The sequence below is a fragment of the Trichosurus vulpecula genome, chromosome 9 (assembly GCF_011100635.1).
Source record: "Trichosurus vulpecula isolate mTriVul1 chromosome 9, mTriVul1.pri, whole genome shotgun sequence".
Taxonomy (NCBI): domain Eukaryota; kingdom Metazoa; phylum Chordata; class Mammalia; order Diprotodontia; family Phalangeridae; genus Trichosurus; species Trichosurus vulpecula.
Window position 1 is genome coordinate 50,768,750 of NC_050581.1, and position 21,179 is coordinate 50,789,928.

At 38.9% G+C, this 21,179-nt stretch overlaps 1 pseudogene; it reads right to left on the reverse strand.

Annotated features, from left to right (window-relative positions):
* Positions 1-19,267: 19,267 nt before the first annotated feature.
* LOC118831788 lies at positions 19,268-20,573 on the reverse strand (annotated as a pseudogene).
* Positions 20,574-21,179: the final 606 nt, after the last annotated feature.

A 21,179-nucleotide genomic window follows, 5' to 3' on the forward strand; every position in this document is an offset into this window, starting at 1 on the left:
TGCATTTCAGACTTTCTCAGCTCTCATTTGTACCTCATTCCCAGGAGACCTTCTCTCTGTCTGTTTCTCTCTCTCCCCTCCTGTCTCTCTTTCTCTCCCTTTCTCCTCCTTCCCTCCCTCCCTACTTCCATAAGATTGTAAATTATAGAGAGCTGCCTATCTGTATCTACTGAAGAAGTTTCCACACCAGAATTTCTCCATACAGATGAAATCACAAGTCCAGACCAAATAAATTTTACTACGATAGCTCACTTTGATATGGAGGTGACCCTGAACTCTTAAAGGCATTCTTATAGGTTGAAAAGGCAATAGCTGTTTTGTAAGGAACAACTAATCACTAGTTGACTAACCACCAGGTGAGAAATTCTTTGGCCATGTCCTAGCTATTAATCAAAGCAAAATTCAAAATAACTATTATTTCTGCACAGACCTCTCCTGATTTCATGGTGACAGTGTTAAAGTGGTGACAAAGGAAACAAAGAGTGCTAAAAAAAAGTTTTTAAACTGTCTATAAACATTAACAGTTATGTTAAATGTAAGATTTTTGTCCTTTAACTAACAAATCAGCATACTACTAAAGGAACTGAACTCTACCAATTGTAACATTCTCACTTGAAATTAAACCAGAAAATATAAGAGGAGAAATCACCATGGAGAGGGAGCCTACCTTCCTCATCACCACCAGCAATTGTTGACCAACGCCCAATGGCCAATGGACGCAAGAACCTTGAAAGTAGTACCACCTCCCACATCCTCAGTTCTGTTTCACAGCCATCATCCGTGGCAACTCCTGTGGAGAAGGGAACAGCTATCCCCATCAAGTACCAATCAACTGCTATACAAAGGGAAGGTGAGCCAATCTACCTGAAACAGCAAGGTACCTTGGGAGAGAGACAGGAGGCAGCAACCGTGACTAGTCAAATCAAACCACAACCACTACCTTAACCACCATCTCCCCTCATATCTCAATGAAAACAGCCCAGGACCGTGAATTCCCAGGCCTTAGCAATAGCAACATTTCTAAAGCTTTCATCCTAGAAACAACTCTTATGGAGATGCAATCTGGAAACTGCTCCTCCAGGGGCTAGTCAGGTATTGCAGGCGCAGAAAGGAAACCTCTTGCTGCAGAAGTCTTTGGCATTGCCAACTGGTTCAACCTCAGAAGAGGATTTGATTGTATTAGTGGAAATGATATTGAATAAGAAGCCTTAACAGTTGCGTTGTTGTTTCGCCTTGAGGACCATAGGGCCTTTCCAGCTGACTTGCAGCTGAAACCTTCCATATGTGTTATTTTCCTAATTAGAATGTAAGCTCCCTGAGAAAAAGAACAGCCTTACTTTTTCTACCTATAACCTCCAGCATTCAGCATAGTACTTTGCATAAAATAAGAGCTGAATGAATGCATTATTCATTCATTCATTCATAAGGAAATTGTGGTTAATGAAAAGATAGCACACAGCTTCTCTTACAAGACACAAATAAAGAAATTGGCAGAGGTGGTTTGATCTTGGGCCCAAAGGCAACCAGAATTATGGCAAATGTAAACAAAAAAACCTCCATGAAGATAATTTAAGACTAGGTATAAAATTATATTGTAGCAATTGAGGAAGTAGAGAATTTCTGCAAAGACCTCAATAAAAACCCTTCAAACTCACTTAGTATATTCCTTAATACTCAGTGACTTTAATGAAAAGATGGGTATGGGAAAGGACTGCTGAAATGTCAGAAAATATGGTTCATAACGAAGAAGCAAAAGATTATCACCTAATAAGAAAAGTTAGCACCTAATAAGAAAAGTGGTGGAGGAAAAAAAAAAGTATGTTTTCAGAAAGCTTAACATGAAACACAATTAAACCAGATCATCCCAAAATCATTTGAAGGTGAAAATAGAAAGACAACAGAGAGGAAAATAGAACAGACTTGTCAACATTCCTATAACAAAATAACACCTTGAGAAAATCACTTACCCTCCCTGGCCCTCAGTTTCTTTCTCTGTAAAATGAAGCTGTTGACTAGATGGTCTCCAAGGTCTCTTCCAACTTTAGATCTGTGATTCCATGATCTTCAGTGATGACCTTGAGACTACAATGTTCTGGACTGATGCCTTAGTCACCAATGTGCTAAATGAGGAAGGGGAAATGGCACTGAAGGTTGAGAAAATAGCTGGATCAGAACAGGCATACACGGAGGAGATTTCATCCATGCTAGTGGGATCATAGATTTGGGGGCTTTGAGGGTTTGGGTCCCAAGACATCTTAAAGAGCAGAGGAGAGCAGATGATTAGGGGGAAAACCATTCCAGATGTTATTACTGCTTGGAAAAGCAAATGCAATTGAGAATACCTCAAATAACTATCAACACACATGCCTGGTTTCTAATCTCTACAAAGTCTTTATGAGAATGATCTATATTTGTGTACATATCTATACATATACATCTATGTGTGTGTATATGTGCATCTCAAGAGTATCCCTGTTTAAAAAAAATGGGATAATGAAACAGGCAGTTTGGTTTTGTTGGGGGTTTTAATGGTTTTCTAAAGCAGAACACATCTTTACACTTAGTTAAATGGTCGACTAAAAGGTACTGAAAATTCAAGGTCCCAGTTTGTTAATTGTTGATTATAATAAAGCATTTAATTCTGTAAAACAAAATGCAGCCTTAAAGGCTTTCAGCCCCCATTCTGCCTTGTTATCTATGTTAAGTTCATATAAGATTTCTTAGAAGATACAGTAAGACAAGGGATCAGGTTAGGGACTGGAACTAGGATTTCATTGGTCTCAGGAACTGCTACTTGAGCTTATATTTTAATTGGGAAAATAACACATATGGAAGGTTTCAGCTGCAAGTCAGATGGAAAGGCCCTATGGTTTAAGGAACTGCTAATTGACCAGTGGAGGTCAATACCTTCTCCAGAAATTAGTCTCAGAGAATTGCCTAGAATACTGAGAGGTTAAATAACTGCTCGAGGTCACACAATCAGTATGTGAACTTGAACCAGAAAGAACTTGAACCCAATTCTTTCTGACCCTGAATCCACCTTTCTACCCACTATCCCATTCTGCTTCTCAGTATAATAATAATAATATATCCTAATTATAATGTATAGAAATTATATAACATTTTATGCCTATTAACTTATTTGATAAATAGAGATAATGTTTTACTATCTTTTGATAATAATGACTTTTAAGCAAGACATGCAATAAAGAGATGTTTATGGCTGCAACATGTTTTCTATTATCATGAAGGAGACACCACAGATTCTACATGAAAGAGGGATTCCCTATTAGAGGTGAGATTATTTTGTGGGTGACATTATGCCAATTGCTTCAAGGTGGAGAATTCTATAGAGTCTCCTAAGTGACATCTATAGTCATTCAAATGAGTTCAGCCTAATAACACAGAGAAGGGGAAAAAAATGGTTTTACCAAGCTTTTCTCATTCTCATTCTAAGGCTTCTGTAGAAGATGGGTCTATTGTTTGTTTTTCCATAAAAGTATCGTTTTCCAGAGTTTATGAAATGGAGAACTATCCAATAATTGGCATCCAAGCTTTATAGAAGGTCAGAGCCCTTTGACTCAGTAGTCCAATAAACATAAGTCCACATTATGTCAGTTTGGGCTGTACTCATCTGCTCAGTTCCTAGTGCTTTTGAAACACTATGCCTGCTGTGTTTCTGTATCTTTCGTTTCTCTTTTCCTTTGTGTTGGCTGCCCCTTAAGCATGGCATGGTCTTCTTCATCTCTGCTTCTTGGAATCACTAAATTCCTTCAAGTCTCAGTTTAAATGCTTCCCTCTAGATGATTTTTTCCTCCTCTCTCCAGCTAGTAGTATCTTCCTCCCAAAGTGACCTTATATCTATTTTGTATGTAGTTTTATGTAATCACGTGCCTCATTTGAATTTCAACAGTTTCTAGGCTGTAAGAGCAAAGAATTGAGACAAAGAAACATAAGGATAAGATGTTTCACATATTATTGAATCATTCTATATCCTATAGGAGATCTGAGGCAACTGGTAGTAGATTTCCATATGAAAAAAGCCAGCAAGGCAATGCCTCCATATCATTTCCCCAACCACTCATTTTTATTAACTAACAAAAGAACATTAGAGCTTTAAGAAACAGAGGGACTCTTAATTCCAGACATGTTTAACCATAATTGGACAGATGGCCTAGCTTGCAGAGATGAAAATTTGGATAAGGTACTTTGTGATTATGGTAAATTAGAATCAGGTCTGTCACTGTCTGTCTGTCTCTAAACCAGGAAGGAGAACTATACCTTGCTTCTACTATTACTTTCCTTGAGGGTGACAGACTTGAGAGTCAAGGTCCTGAGAAAGAACAATCAGAGAAATGGAGAGGCATTGGCTGAACCCAGGGAAAGGAGCTCCACTCTTTCTGAAAGAGTACAACAGTACCCCAGCTAAGGGTTACAGATAAGCCTGAAGCTTGAAGCGGTGAAGATTATAGCTGCCGACCAAGGAGCAGGCTTCGGGAGTAAAATGAATCAAAACATCCACCAAAAATGCCAATCCAGCTTTGACCCAGCAATACCACTTCTAGGGCTGTATCCCAAAGAGAGCATAAAAATGGGAAAAGGACCCACATGTACAAAAATATTATAGCAGCTTTTTTTGTGGTGGCCAAGAACTGGAAATTGAGGGGTTGCCCATCAATCGGGGAATGGCTAAACAAGTTGTAGTATATGAATGTAATGGAATACTATTGTGCTATAAGAAATGATGAGCAGGCAGACATCACAAAAACCTGGAAAGACTTATATGAACTGCTGCTGAGTGAAGTGAGCAGAACCAGGAGAGCATTGTACACAGCAACAGCCACATTGTGCAATCACTGACTTTGATAGACTTAGCTCTTCTCCGCAATGCAACTAAACTCCAAAAGACTCACAATGGAAAATTCCATCCACATCCAGCGAAAGAAATATGGAATCTGAATGCATATCAAAGCATACTATATTTGTTCCCTTTTTTGTTTTGTTTTTTCTTTCTCATGGTTCCTCCCATTCATTCTAATTCTTCTATACAACATGGCTAATGTGAAAATATGTTTAATAAGAATGTATATGTAGAGCCTATATCAGGTTGCATGCCATGTTGTGGAGGGGGGAATGGAGGAAGGTGGAGAAAATTTAAAATTTAATGGAAGTAAATGTTGAAAACTAAAAATAAACTAACTTTAAAAAGAAAGAAATGCCAATCTAGCACAGAAAGAACCCCAGCCACATGTTCCTGAGCCATGTATCTTACTACCATTGTACTTTAAATTTGTTCTCGTTCTCACCTCTCCACCCCCCCCCACTACATCCTTCCAACAGACTGTTATTGTTGTCACTGTTTGTCCTTCATTTTCTAAAAGGACCAATGACATCAAGGAGTGACGTCTTGACTTGCTCATGAATTGGATTTAAGTGAGGCAGAGCTGCACAAAGTCATCAGTTTCACCGTCTCTTCCAGAGTCGTCAAAGTCCAGTGGGAAGACAAAAGTCAGGGTGACTGGCAAATAGACTGTGTGTATTTGTAGGAGAAGGTGTCCCAGGTTTTTGGAGTAAATGTTTTCTACTGACTATTCTTGTTTTAGTAACTGCCTCTGATAAGTGATAATTGAGTCTACAGGTCGATCGTTAATGGGGAATACTTTGCTGGTAAAGTAATTTGCTGGGAGCTCTTGCTGGTAAAGCAAGAGCTACGATAGTAGGAGCAGTCACCCATAACCCTGAAAGTAATAGTCAGATATCATTTAGGAAATTGAACTCTTAGTAAAGAACCTGGGAGGAGGGGAAGAGATATACACATGCATGCCCATTTTGTCTTCTCTGGTGAGTTTGTAAACTCCTTGAGGGCAAGTGCCATTTCCCTTTGGCCTTTTCATTACTAGGTCCTAGAACAGTGCCTAAAAATAGCAAGTGCTTATCAATTGCTTCGTTCCTTAAGTCTGCACATTTCTAAAAAGATGGCAATTCCTACTCCTGGAAACAGGAATTGAATCACGAGAGGGAATTTTATTCATCAATCTGCCATAGAATACTCACAGAGGACAGAAGTAGGGATTTTTTTTTCAGGTTAGCTTGCTAAAATCATCTATTTTTGTCTTGGGATGTATTTTATAGCTTTTCAGATATTATGACAGATATAAGAGCTAAAAGTAAGGCAGACTGTGGTCAGTGCCTAGAGAACTGTATTCGCAGTCAGAAGACTTGAGTTCTAATTCTACCTTGGAAGTGTTTTCACTGGGTGGCCCTGGACTAGTTACTTCCCCTCTCAGTCTAAGTTTCTACATTTGTAAAATGAAGAAAATATGCTCGTATCATCTATCATATGGAGTTGTTAAAGGGAAAATACTTTGCAATCTTTAAAGTACTATATAAATATGTAATCATTATCCATAATTTACAACCCTGTTTTATATACTGTTACCAACATTTCACCAATTTTCCATTTTTTTCTTTAAACATACACATTTAAAAGATTTTTGCTACATTTACAAATGTTTTATGTTAATATTTTTTAGAGAAAAATATATCCAATTATTAAATGAAAGGCATTGGTTGGTGGGGGGAGAAATTTATGTACCAAAATTTACAGGCAACTTTTCGATAATGTGCTTCTCCTCTGAAGTAACATAAATCTGTATTTCATGGTCCAGGACTTCACATTCAAGAAGACCATGCATTTGAGGGCACAGAAAATGCTCCATTAGATGGTACATCTTTCCATGAAGAAGTTGCCAAATAAATGTGTATTTTTACTTTGTGTGATACTTGAACAGTGACAGGATATGAGATTTTATTCCCAATGATGGCAGCATTCAGAACAAACTCTCCAATTGAATCAAGACTGGGGGAGAAGAAAGAGAAGGAGACAGTAACACTTTTCCAATTGAGAAGTTTCTCTACAAAAGCAGAAAGGACAATGACCTAAGCACAAAATATACATGGCTTTGCATATAATACTTTCTAGAATGGAAGCAATTGGCAAAGAATTGGAAACTGAGGGGATACCTAGCAATTGAAGAATGTTGCATAAGTTATAGTATACGATATATAGTATACAATTTGATGTAATGCTATTGCTCTCTAAAAAATTATGAAGTAGATGGTTTTGGAAAAAACCTGGGAAGACTTAGATGAACTGATACAAAATGAAGTGAACAGAACCAGTGGAACAATGTACACAGTAATAACAGTATTGTAAAGCTAATCAATTGTAAAAGGTTTAGCAACTCTATCAATACAATGTTTCAACATGACCTCTAAGGGCTCATGATAAAAAAATGCTATCCACCTCCAGATAGAGAACTGATGAATTCTGAGTGCAGATTGAAGCAGAATTTTTTCTCTTTATTTTTCTTGCTTCTTTTTTTCACAACATGGTTAATATGGAAACGTCTGGAGTGACTTCACATTTTATAATGGGTAATGTATTTCTTGCCTTCCCAATGAGTGGGGGAGGGAGTTGGTAAAAGGCGAGCACTTGGAATTAAAATAAAAATTAAAAAGAAAATGTTAAATGAATGAATGAAAGAGTAAAAATAAACTGGTACCAGTGACTTTAAACAACAAAGAGTTAAGACCAAAAAGATTTGCTGGTTCAAGGAAGGAAGGCACAAACGAGACTCTTATTTGCTCTTCTACTCTTACCTGTAATCATACTTGTTTGAATTGAGGTCTCCTAAGTTTATTATAGTCATTAGTGCTTGTTAATAAGAGGTACTTATTATATTTCACAAGTAGGTGTGAATGAAAGTATGAATAATGAGGGTCCTATTTACACTCATCGCCTGTAATCACAGCTAATATTTCTAGCAGGGGGCAGACTCCGTCAATATTTTCCCCAAAATTACATTACTAAGTAAAGTCCTGGGCTTAATAGAAGCTAAGAAATGGCTATAATACCTGATAGAAGAAGTATTAATGGGATTTCATGATGAGGATTAAGTTAAGTAATTATTTCTGTGGTATTATTTGAGGAGTGTTAGAAAGACAACTTGTCCCAAAATATCTGCCCCCTCCCATGGTGCCTGAAATTGTATTCAACATATAAAGTTGCTATTCCTAACCCAAGATCTGGGGATGAATTTCAGAGAGTCCATGAACATGGCTGGCAAAAAAAAAAAACATGTCTTTATCCTCACTAATCTCTAACTGAAATTTAGCATTTCTTTCAATTATTTAAAAACATTATTCTGAGAAGGGATCTGTGGGTTTCATCAAACTCCAAAAGGGATCTGTGACACCAGAAAATTAAGAATTCCTAGTATAAAGGTTATGCCTAGGAGTATCCTGGTAAGGCTCTTCTGAATATCTCTTGTATGGCCTAAACCCAGTCAGTGTGAGATTCCCTCATCAAAGTTAACTCCTCAGTAACATGCATGAATTAGGCCTTTGTTCTGTCTTTGAAAGCTCCTTGACAAGGTATGAATTCTGGGAATTATTGAAATAATAACACCTTGATAATTAATTTCATGGCCTGTTAATACCGCACTGCTTATGAATTTCATACTTGAGCTATATCCTTAGACCTGACCTTTAAAAAAGAAAGAGCTAGAGAGCTGGAAATAGTCAATGAGAACGAGAGTTGCAAATGGAAACAGGAAAACCTATCAGATGCGTATAGATTCTGGCTCCTCGGAGAGAAGTCTACACAACCACATAGCCCTTTGGCCACCATGGAATAATATACATCAGTGTTTTTGGTACCCCAGAATATGGTCCCAGAGAGGCTAATGCATGTAACCAACAGTTGAATAATGAGGAATTCATTGACTACCCTGGAAACTACAGAAATACAAAGTAGAAAAAATGGAATCCCAATGTCAGAGTGACAAAGAAGATCCTGGTTAAGCAGATGAATTCCTGAACTAAGTCTCCTAGTTAGGAAATAGTTCCTAAAACATTTCCATGTTCCTGGACCAAGTGGAATCAATTATAGGATTTTAGTTTTAGAAATAGAGGTGACCTCAGAGGTCATCCAGTCCAATTCCCTGATTGTACAGATGAGGAAAGTGAGGCCACAGGAGGGTAAGTGAATTGCCCAAGGTCATAGAGATAATAGGCATCAGAGGTATGATTTGAACCCAGGCCCTCTGACTCCAGAGACAATGCTCTTTCTACTGTACCATTCTGCCAAGCAGGAGCAATAAAGAACAGAGTACAGTGTAGACAAGCAAATTCAAACCTTGCCTTTCACTGGTGCTGGGAGTGGTATGGATCATTCTGGTCCTGGGAAATGAGGTGTGCGTTATCGCCAACCTGGGTGTCTTACCTTTGTTGGGGGTAGATGAGGCTCAATTCTAAGGTAATTCCATAAGTATCAATGACTAAATGGGTATCAGGAAGAAGTAGGGTTCACTAGAAGAGTGAGCTTCTTGACTCTAGCAACTAGGAGCATCTTCTGCTTGTGGAGAAGCATGGATTGGGTGATGGAGTAGAAAGAGAGCAACCAGACTTCCAGCTAAAATGCCCAACCAAACAGAGGCAGACAGCATAGCTCCCACATACTCTGTCTAGCAAAAACCTGAAATTCAGACAATAATAAGGATCCAGAAATCCAATAAAAAAACTACAGCAAGTGACCTCTTCCACGCAAGAACTGCACAGAAAGTCAGTCAGAAGACTCTGGGGAACAGGAAAAGAGAGCAACTAGAAGGGCTGGTGCCAGTACAGGCAACCAAGCCTTCAACCTCTCACCAGAGGTGTCTCAAAGGTTTAACGACTCAAGTTATATTTTATACAAGGTTTTGTGACTGGAAACAGCAAGGTGTAATATGGGCTTCTGCCAAGCTGGGTCAGAAAGCCCCAGGGGTGGTCAGAAAGCCTCAGGATGGGAAACTTGGAAGTCCCAGAAGAGATAATTATGAATGCAATATAACAATGCTCAGACCAGGATATCCCAGTTCCCAGAGCTCTGTCCTGAGATGTTAAAAAGGGCCCAGAAGATATGGTACTCCGAACCTCAAAGATACAGAGAAAGTAACTCCGGGAGAGAGAAGTTAGTAAATGAACCCAGGTGAGCAACGCCAAACAGGGCCTACCATCCCACCCAAAAATTACAGCAGAAAGAGCAACACAAAGACCCAATTCAGAAACAAAAGTAAAGAAATAAGGAAATTGAAGACATTAACCAGTATAACAAATTGTTGCAGACCTAGAGATTCCCAAAATAAGGAGAGAAGCCTCTGAAATGATTGTAAGCAAAGGCTCAAAGTGGAAAAATTATTTTTCCTTAAGGATTACATGAACGCCTACAAGAAGTAAAGCAAGAGGTTTAAAAAAATTAAAAGCTATGACAAAAGGAATTAGGAGAATAAATAAGAGGACAGAAAATGATGAAACTTACCCAAGAAAAACAAACTCCCTGAAAACAAGAATATCCCCAGAAGAAACCATTTACTCCATGAAATCACCAAAAATGGAAAAAAACTAAAATAAAAAATAGAAGAAAATATTAAATATCTGATATATAAAACAACTGACTTAGAAAACATCTCAAGGAGAGATAATTTAAGAATCACCAAACTCACTAAAAAAGATGATTTAAAAGATAAGCCCAGATACTATATTTTAAGAAATCATAAAAGAAAAACTGCCAAGGTATACTAGAATCAGAGAGTAAAATGAAGATAGAAAAAATCTACTATCTTCTGAAAGAAACACCAAAAGGAAAAATTCCAGGGATGTCATAGCCTAAATTCTGAGCTCCCATAGCTCGAGGAAAATAACTCCCAGCCTCTAGAAAGAAGTAGTTCAAGTACCAAGTAAACACATTATGATTTCCCAAGTCGTAACAGCTTCTACTATAGAAGAGATCTTTGAATGCGATATTCCAAAAGATAAAAGACATAGGCTTCATATTAAGAATAGCTTTTTTTTTTAAAGTTAAGTATAATCTGGAGGGGGGAGATTAACCTTTAATAGAATGAAGGATTTTCAAACATTTTTAGCTAAAAAAAGTGAGTAGGAACTTTGAAATGCAAATACAAGTAAGGAGAAACCTGGAAAGATAAATTTATTTGAGCAACTGAAAGGAGCTGTATGGTGAAGTAGTGCTAACATTCAAACAGAAGGAGAAAAATAATTATCAGTATAAAACAGCTTAGAACCTTTTCCTAGAACCTTTTCTGTCCTGGACCCCCTTCAGCAGTCTGTTGAAACCTATGGATCCCTTCTTAGAATGGTGTTTTAAACACATAAAATTAAATACATAGAATTGCAAAGGAAACCAGTTACACTGACATACAACTATTGAATATTTTTAAGTTTATGGACCCACATTAAGACCATATGCTTTAGAAACCTAATGTCATCCAAGGATATTAAAGGAGTTAAATCATAAAAACAGAGGTTCTGAGGTTGGATTGGTTCAGTTCTAAAGGTGTGTAGAGGGGGAACGGAAGGGAGGATAAAAAGAATATGCCCATATAGAAAGTGGGAAATACAGGTTTAGCTATTTTTCTTAATTGAGATGTGTGAGAAGAGTCTACCAACATTGAAGAAAGGATGGGAGAAATGGACATCAGATGAAACACACTCATATGAAAAGAACCAAAAGAACATATACCACCATCAAAATCAACAGGCCCCTCAAGAAGAGGAAAGAAGAGGAAAGGAAAGGGAAGGGAAGGGAAGGGAAGGGAAGGGAAGGGAAGGGAAGGGAAGGGAAGGGAAGGGAAGGGAAGGGAAGGGAAGGGAAGGGAAGGGAAGGGAAGGGAAGGGAAGGGAAGGGAAGGGAAGGGAAGGGAAGGGAAGGGAAGGGAAGGGAAGGGAAGGGAAAGGAAGGGAAGGGAAGGGAAGGGAAGGGAAGGAAAGGAAAGGAAAGGAAAGGAAAGGAAAGGAAAGGAAAGGAAAGGAAAGGAAGGAAAGGAAAGGAAAGGAAAGGAAAGGAAAGGAAAGGAAAGGAACATATTGGGGGCAGCTAGGTGGTGCAGTAAGTAGAACACCAGCCCTGGAGTCAGGAGGACCTGAGTTCAAATCCAACCTCAGATACTTGACACACTTACTAGCTGTGTGACCTTGGGCAAGTCACTTAACCTAATTGCCCTGCTTTACCCTCCTCAAAAAAATCAACAGGAAAACAATCAGGGATTGGTTGGGGTGGGAGACAGAGGATATTAAGATGGAGGACAATATGAAGGAGTGAATAGTCACATACAAAACAAACTTTTTGATGCTCAAGAGGAGATTAAAAGGAGGAAGGAGAAGAAAAGAACTAGAATCTAAGTGGGGTTCTCATCAGCTAGGGAATGTCCAAACAAATTGTGCTGCATGCATGTAATGGAGTTTTATTGTGCCAAAAGAAATGGTAAAACAGATCATTTCAGATAACTCTGGAAAGCATAAAATGATGTAGAGTGTAGTGGGTAGAACCAGAAGAACAGTTTGTGCAAGGACAATGCTGTAAAGAAAAATAACTCTGACTGATCAGTTCAATGGCCAACCATGTATATAAGGGACTTATGATGAAATACATTACCTACCTCGTGACAGAGAAGTGATAGACTCAAAGCACAGAAAGACAAACACGTTTTGGATGTGGATACTATATGGATTCTTAGTTTAAAATAGTGATTAAAAAAGAAAGTCAAGAGCAACCAAACTGTGCATACCCTTTGATCCAGCAATACCACTACTAGGTCTGTATCCCAACAAGATCATTAAAAAGGGGAAAGGACCTGCATATATATAAATATTTTAGCAGCTCTTTTCACAGTGGCAAAACATTGGAAATAGAGGGGATGACCATCAATTGGGGAATAGCTGAAGAAGTTGTGGTGTATGAATGCAATAGATTATTATTGTGCAAAAAGAAATGATAAGCAGGTAGATTTCAGAAAAACTTGGATGAATTGATGCAAAGTGAAAGGAGCAGAACCAGGAAATACTGACACAGTATCAGCAATTGCAGGATGATCAACTATGAATGACTTAGCTTTTCTCAGCAACACAATAATCCAAGACATGGACAAAGAACCCATGATGGAAAATGCTATCCACATCCAGATAAAGAACTGATGGATTCTGAATGCAGATCAAAGCATACTTTTTTCACTTAATTTTTTGTCTTTTTTTCCCTTTTGATCTGTTTCTTCTTTCACAAGGGTGACTAATATGGAAATATCTTTTACATAATTGTACATATATAACCTATATCAAATTGCCTACCATTTTAGGAAGAGGGGAGGGGAGGGAGGGAGAAAAATCTGGAACTCAAAATCTTGTAAAATATGAATGCTAAAAATTGTCTTAAGATGCAATTGGGAAAAAATAAAATACTATTTAAAAAGCAGAAAAAAGAGAGAGACATTGGGAGGGGGAAACTAAACACACAGAAAAGAACAGAAGGAAAGTCAGAAGGAAGCACAGATAAGCAGGGTAGTTGTGAAAGTAATATACTGGGGGAGGGGGGACTCTATGAGAGAAGCAAAGGTACGTAGGGAGTGCATTGCTCAGAGCCAAGCTGCCTGTCATGCCTTGGACATCTTCAAGCAGAGCTCTGGATTCAGTAACCCCTGCTTATTCAGTTTGCCTAGGATGTAGGTATTATCATTACCTCCATTTTGTAGATGGGGTACAGGGTCCCTGGTTACAGTTCCAAGGTGGAGAAGAACGCTTGTCGTCACTCATAGACCAGAGCACAGGTGAGGAGGGTTGTGACCACCCTTCTCCTTGGATCATGCCACTTTAGAAGAACTGAGAGCTTGCAGATTCCAAGAACTACCTCTGAAAAAGGCACCTGGTGGGAATAAAAGTCTCTCTTGGAGAAGTAAGGGGGTAGAAGAGACTAGAGGTGTCTGTTCTGCCTTCCTTGCAACCACACACAACTATAGCCCCTCTTGCCACATGTGGTCCCTCTCTCCACCTGGGGTGCCATAATGCTGAGAAAATTACTTCCTCTCTCTGGGCCTCAATTTCCTCATCTGTAAGTTAAAATAATTGGATTAGATGAACTTTAAGATCCTTTCTAGTTTGGATCTATGAACAATTCCCATGACAGTTTCATAAGTCTGGAAGATTGTATATATCCGTGGGAAAGATGGAACTTTTTACAGGGCTGGGTTCAGTGTCTCTTAGACTGAACTTCTAAGGTCACTTCTAACTCTAAAACTCTGCACTAAGTGCTTTCCCCCTGCCAGGATGGGGATGGACCAATCCCATAGGAATGCTCTACATCTTGAGGACTTTATGAGTCCCTGTCAAAGGGGGGAGAAAAATTGTATAGAGAAAGCAAGTCATCTTAATTATTTTTGTGAGACATTTTCTTTTTTTGCCAGGTCATTCAATCTGTCTGTCATCAAGCCTTTGTTAAGTGCCAATTATGTGTATGGCACTAAGGATGCAAAGAAAAGTAAAAAATAAACAGTGTCTCAAGGAGTTCACGGTCTAATGGAGGAAACAACATAAAGCACATCCTACATTCAATGAACTGTTAGTGTAAGTACCTGTATGGAACCTGAAGATTCTTTTTCCTAGGTTGTGTCCCCTAGGATGTGTAAAGATAAGCCAACTCTAATGCTTTCAGGGGAAACTGAGCGGAGCCTTAACAAACCAAATTCTGGCATTTCCTAAAGGAAATGCTGAGGGAATGAATCAAAGAGTATGATTAGAGAAAGACACCCCTCCCCAACACTGAACCCAATTTGAGCAAAACCCGAGCTTCAGTTTCTGGACATAAGTTAAGATTTTTGACTGTTTATTTTGGGTTAAGCATTCCAACTCCACTTTCTACTTTTTTAAAATATAAATCCTAAAGAAAGAGTAATACATTAGTAATACTAGTTCTTATTTGACTGGCATGGAAATTTAGAGTTTTCAAAACATTTTCACTTATACATTTTCATTTGATCATCAAAATAGCAGCATAAGGGAGACAGGTCAGATAATATGTGAACTTAACAAATGAAACTGAAAATCAGAGAAGTTAAGTGACCTATTCAAGGTCAAATAGCTAAAAATTGAAAAGGGTGGAGGAGGGGGTAGGTTTGATTTCAAGTGTTTTTTCCACTACTGAGTCACAAATGCCTTAGTGTGAATTAGCACCTAGTTCGGCTGTTATATATGTAATAGCTAGCATTCAAGATACAGTTATTTGACCATTTCTCTCTATGAGAAAATACAGGGTGAGGGGGAACTGGAGAAGACATGAAAGAGTGAGGAAATGGAATGAGGCAGGAGTAAAGAAAGTGCAGAAAAGAGAAAGCAAGCCAAAGATAAACTTTCCATGCATGAAGATTTTGAGAAGGGACAATCTTTCAGGAAGCTATAATCAATGACTACAAAGTTCCCATGACCTCTGACCCAAGCACAGCTAAGAAAGAAGGGAAAGGTTTAGAATATATTAGAAAGGATAAAGCTGTGATCTTGTGGTCCAGAGCCATGACTGCCCAGCCCTCTGATACCTAAAATGTTCTGCCTTCTCCTACCATTGATTCCAGTGGCTTCCTGTAGGTCCCAACTAAAATTTTGCCTCCTACACAAAGCCTTCTCCAACCACTCACAATTGCAATGCCTTCCTTCTGTTAATCATTTCCTATTTATCCTGTATATAGTTTGCTTGGTATATATTTGTCTGCATCTTGTCTCCCCCATTAGATTATAAGCTCCTTGAGGTCAGAGACTGTCTTTTGCCTCTTTTTCAATTTCTACCAATTAGCACAGTGCCTGGCATATAGTAGGCACTTAATAAATGTTTATTGAATTTATGTAGCCTATGCCTAAAATTTCAAGCAGCTTATCGTACAGCCTAGTGCACAAGGGACACACACAACAGAAAATACAATATACAACAGGGAAGCCATCTCGTTTAACAAGACTCCTCAGATCCATACCGTTCTAAGATACTCTCATCTGATTCTCTTGCTTTCCCTCCTATCAACGAACTCAGTTCTATAATCACAGTATGATGTCAGTTTTGGAAACACCAGCCTCGAGTCATGGGCTATCTCTGCTCATAGTGAACTTTTAAGTGAGAGAGAGACTGATGCTCTTATTAAGGCTATTGGCAGCAGATGTTACCTTCCTGCTCTCATAACTCAATAGAAATGCCTTTCGGCTTGTGGCAAGATGGTCCTACTGACTAATGAATTTGCCAATAACTGTTCCAAAATTCCCAAGTTTTTTAACTGTGACAGATATATGGTTGATCTTTACATATTGGTGCAGCATAGGACACACATACACAGCTCATTTTTCTCTTCCTTAGGGCCCCTTCTCTGCCTTACTTCTGGCCCTAAGAAAATTGTAGATCGTCTTTTTCTGCTCCAATGGCCCTATAACTTTAGGGTATAGAACTGCCTTGAACTAGTCAGGTTATTGAATCGAGGGAATTTAGACTTAAGAAAGCCTCTCTGATCACCATCCTCTTTCCCAAGTTCCCAGACCAAAGACAAACTCCCTTATTTTAGTAAAAGCAAAAGCAGCCACACAGCAGGAATTGATTTACTGTGTGATATTAATAACATCATGTAGCAGCTCTTCTTTTGCAGTGTTTAGCATATGGATTATCTGTAGGCTCCCTCCTACCAACTATTAATTCTTACATGTTTTCTTTCAGTTACATAATGAAAAAGTTCATTTTTGCAAGTGATTGCATTACTAAGGCCAAACAAAAACAACTTTGGCATTTTCATTTAATTTCACATCTGTCAGTTAAGGCAAAATTTACAAAGGGCAAAAGAGGTGAGAGAATTACCATAGCTAGGAAAATGCTCATCCAAATAAGCATAATCCTGAATTAGCAGGATTTTTAAAACTACAGTCCGCTGTTTGGATTGGAAAATGTCAACGAAACAAGCTCACAAGAGTGATTAGGATGGATGGATGGATGCACGGAGAGGTAGAAGGGTGGCATTATGGGAATTTCCCTAGGGTAGATGCCAATTAAGCCCAACCTCCTACACTTTCTATATCTCTATCCATAGACTGGAAAAATAAGAATGGATGTCACAAATATTGATATACAGACCTTAAAATATTGTTAATCAAACTTTTTTAATAGATGGAATTACATTCACCATATATACTTACTAAATTAAGAATGGAAGCACTTTCATGGTAGAAAAACTTTCAACATCATATAAGCACCAAATTTTAAAGTTGGAAGTGACTTCAGTGGCCATCTGGCCCAAAACATTCAAAAAGAAGAATCCCAATTACAAAATGTGTGATAAGTGGTCATCCATCCTCTGATAAGAAGGAAACCACTTAAGGAAGTAAGGGAAATAGCTTCTGAGAGCTAGGGCTCCTTAGTGGCTCCTCCTCTGAGGAACTTCAGAACGTCAATGATTCAGCCAAGAACAAGAAAACACCTTCAAAAACATCCCAGAGAGGTACTGATTCAGCTTTTGCTTGAAGTCCTCGAGTGAGAAGGAACCAACAGTCAGACTGTAATGAGTATGTGTTTGAATATTGCAGAATTCCTTTAGTATGAATTCTAAAATGATACCAGCTAGCATTTAATGCAAGCAAAAATTCAATTAATGTGACACGTGGGAGCTAGCCAATGTAACTAAATGCCACTAAATCATTAGTCTGTCCTTGTCTGTCATTGAGTGTAGATGTGATGTGCCATTGCCTACCATATTATCAATAGTTTTGTTAATTTTTCAAAAAAGAACCCTTAATAGAATGGACAAAAGGAAGAATACTTCAGATGGCAACACTGCCAACAAAACAAAAGAAGAAGAGACTTGTTAAGAAGGAAACCCCTCTTTCCTGGGATAGCCCAGTTCACATTTCTCTTAGGATAGTTCTAACTATTAGAAAGCTTTTCTTGACTTCAAGCCAAAATTTGCCTATTTGTAATTCCCACCCGTTACTCCTAGTTTTTGCCTTTGGAGGCCAAGCAGAAGACTCAAATCCCAAATGCACATGACAGGCCTTGAAAGACTCAAAGATAGTTACCATGTTCTTTTTGCATTTCCCTTTTTCAGACTAAACAATAATAAAGGTTGGATGAAAAAACACCAGTCCTCAAATACCCAAGAAATTCCATAAATCAGAACCTTTCATTTCTCAGTCATGCTAGTTAGCTCATATTTATATAATACTTAAAAATACATTCATTTATTCATTGCTTCTTTCAACAAACAATAAGTGCCCACCATGTGCAGATCACTATGCTGGGGGAGATGCGAAATTTAGATAAAACATGACCCCTGCCTTTATGGAGCATGCAGTCTATTAGGGAAATAGGAATCAGATACTAGCAGTATATAACATTATGTGATAAACATAGTAGCAAGTTACACAACAAAAAACTTTATGAGATCCAAGATAATTTCTTAAAGCACAGATCTGATGTCAGCACCATGCTCAATAAATTCTAGGGCTCCCTGTTACCTCTAGGATAAAATGTAAAGCTCATCTGTTTTACATTCAGAGCTTTTAAAAACCTGTTATCTTTCTACATCTCTAGGTTTTTTTACACTTTATTCTTGTCTTTGTATTCTATGGCCCAGCTACCCTGACCTGCATACATGATACTCTGCCTCCCTCTTTGTGCTTTTGCATTGGTTCTGTCTCATGCCTAAAACATTTTTCTCTCTCATCTCTGCCTCTTAGAATCCTGGGCTTCCCTTGAAATCTAAGCTCAACCAGAGCTTTCCTGGGGTTCAGGCCCACCTAGTAGTGCCCTCCCCTTGGACTTTACCTTGTATGTACTCTATCTGTACCTATGTAATATATATATATATATGTATATACATATATATACACACACACACCTATCTTTACCCATGTGTTTTATATATATATACATATATATGTATATATACACATATATGTATATATGTATGTATATATATGTGTGTGTGTGTGTATGTATGTATATGTGTGTGTGTATTCCCCATTAGAATGCAAACTACTTGAAGGCAAAAATGGGGGGTGTTTTTGCATTTTATTTATATCCCCAGTGTACTGCCATAGTACCTGGCTCACAGTAAGTGCTTAATAAATGTTTGCTGATTGAATGATTCAGTCTACCCTCTACCAGAGCTTCTGCTACTACCCATTTCTCTTTTTTTGTTTGGTTTTTCTTTTACAATGAACAAAAATGTTTTATTGGAACATATACACACGGTGAAGGAAAGAGGTATCTGCGTCATCAAATATGGGATGTTTAAGAAATGGGTAAAATAAATAAAGACTCCAATGTTTGTGAGCTCCAGTGGTCCCTCCCCTATACTCCCTGGGGCTCCTCCCCAACCCAGAGCAGCCAATATTCTGGAATACAAAGAGTGGCAACAGTGCTCTCTGCAAACAGGTATGCGTTCAAATGGTTTATTCCCCACTCTCATCACTTATTTCTGTAATAATATCTTTTAAGCTTTGAAGTCCAAAAATGTAGCCTGTGTCCTGGCCTTCATGCACAATGCTGTTCTCTCCATAGTGCCTGCAGGTAGTATGGGCAAAGTCTATCATGTGGATATCCATCGTGCTGATGACTGGTTTGTAGGCATAGGCTCCTGCCGATTCATCTGATGATTCCTCAGACAGATCCTCCAGGATCTCAGTGTCCGAGTCCACAGTCACCTCTGGCAGCTCCTTGCCATCACAGATGATAATCAGTGAGCTGGAGTAGAATCGGTAGGATTCCTGGATTTCTAATACTGATTTCAGCACCGTCGGTTTCTTTATGACAGGCTCAAAGAGTTCGCAGCGTAGGTACCTGCCATTATGAAAACACTGGTAGAGGGCTTCCTTGAACCCCTGGACAGAGAGCTTTCTCCCGTGGTATTTGTTCATGAACATGAGCTGGCCACTCGCTGTCTGGTAGACCTGCATCCCACATTCGCAGACCTCGATGACTGTAGACATGCTCTGCTGGCATTTCCAGATCTGGTTAGCTTTCTTCTCCTCTGATGCATCATTTCAGTGTTGCCGGGTTCTCATCTTCGGGTCCAGGACACAGGGTACTTGGTAGCGAGAGGTTAAATTTTCCAGTAAGATAAATTTGTGTTGATTCCCCGATGTTAGGCATTTTCTTTCATGCTCTGTAGCTGGTGCTGGTGACATTTCATACTCCAAGGGTTATGGTGTTTCATCTGTGAGCTCACATTCCCCTTTTTCTCTAAACTATAGTATAAGACTTCTGAGCTTTTTAACCACTCAAATTCTTCTTCTAACTTATGACTTTTAATTTTTTCCTCTTTTCTGTGCCGTGGGACCGACTCCTTGGTGATCTCTGTTTCTAGTAAATGAGTCTTTTTGTTAACCCACCTTAAGAGCTTATTTTGGGGTTCGCAGTCTGAGTTATCTATAATACTGTCTAAATTACCATGGTCCCCTTTTAATGGATATGCTATTAAACATAAGTTTCCATCCTTATTCTCTTCAAAGCTTACTGATACAACACCTTTATACTGGGGAGTAAATCTACGCATCTCTGTCGGGAGGGTTTCATAGAATTGGTGTTCCCTCTGGACGAGGAGCTTACAGATGGTTAATTCATTAAACCAGAGGACACAGGAATGACCTCCCACCTGGTGAACAAAAGGTGCCAGCAAAACTCCCTTGGCATAGTGCTCCACTTCCATAGCTCAGAGTGCTGGGCTCATCCTTGTAACACATTAGACAGAACAATGCGGCAGTGTGAAGGCAGCTCAAAGGCAGACGGATCCCCAGTTCTGTGCGTCCAATGCTACTGATTGCAGTCAAGAAGTTATGCAGCTCAGGCCCATGCGGTCCCGGCTCTGGCACATGAGGGCCTGGCTCTATTGTTTCTCGGGCGCCAAGATGGCGGCCACCGCTGCCGAGGGCTCCCCACACCGCCTACTACCCATCTCTATTCTCTACCATTTTCTTCTTCCCACACTTGTTTTATTTTTTTTTTAACCTTCTTCTGCCTTGTTGCCTCTCTAGGCTTCTCAACTCATGCGCCAAATGGCTCTGTGGACATCCGCAGCCAATCGGAGCATTCCTTTCCTACTGCTTGATGAACCAGTCCATCACAGAGCATCTTGTCTGTTCTTTAGGTGTTCTGTTCTCCTCAGTGTTTTTGCAGTGACTAAGGACCTAGAGACTATAAATTCACTCTTAAAGACTTTTCTTCCTCTCCCCCGCCCCATACCTTCTCCCCACTTTTAGGTTTGAGACTGTTCTAGACAGAAGGAAACCAAACTAGGTTCCAGATAATTGGGTTTTACTGATGTTTTTATACAAAA